A 746-nucleotide genomic window follows, 5' to 3' on the forward strand; every position below is an offset into this window, starting at 1 on the left:
ATGGGCATGTGGCAACCTCGGTGCCGAGAGTCCTGGCCCCCAAAGCCCCCGGGCAGGGTGCCTGATGGAGCTGGCGCGGGCACCGGGACAGGTCCCCTTACCGAGCTGCTGCAGGAAGATGCGTGCCACCTTCTCGGGGAGGATCCTGCGCATGCGGATGAAGCGGGAGAGGTCCCCCCCAGCGCAGAACTCCATGATCAGGTAGATGTGGTCATTGTCCCACTGCAAGAGGACCCCGTCATGCCGTCCTGGCAGGTCCCACCATGCCTCCCACCCACACAGGGTCCGCCTGGACTGGTTTGCCTGGTTGCCGACAGCCAGCCCCACGGATACACCCTTGGGGAGCCACGACGGACCCAAATGGATGGTGGCTCCATGCCGTGCCCCCTGAAGAAGCCCCCAGCCCCACCTGGAAGTCCTTGAGCTCCACGATGTGCGGGTGGCGGATGGTCTTCAGGATCTCGATCTCCGTCAGCAGGTTCTCCACCGACACCCGGTTGAGGCTCCTCTTGCTCACGCACTTGATGGCCACCACCTCACGCGTGTCCCTCTGCCGAGGGGAACCAGCCCTGCAGCCCCCACCCAAACAGCCACCCTGCGGGGTCCTTCCCCAGTCTGCCAAGGGGGTCCCAGGGGAGAAACCCCTGCGAAGGGAGCGACAGGTCCCAGGCTGGGGGCAGCAGGTGCCATATAGGAGCTATAGGCATGGGTGGACTGTGAAAAGGGGAGGGGGGGACAGGTTTGGG

This window comes from Charadrius vociferus, unplaced genomic scaffold (genome assembly GCF_000708025.1).
Source record: "Charadrius vociferus isolate BGI_N301 unplaced genomic scaffold, ASM70802v2 scaffold356, whole genome shotgun sequence".
Classification (NCBI taxonomy): Eukaryota; Metazoa; Chordata; class Aves; order Charadriiformes; family Charadriidae; genus Charadrius; species Charadrius vociferus.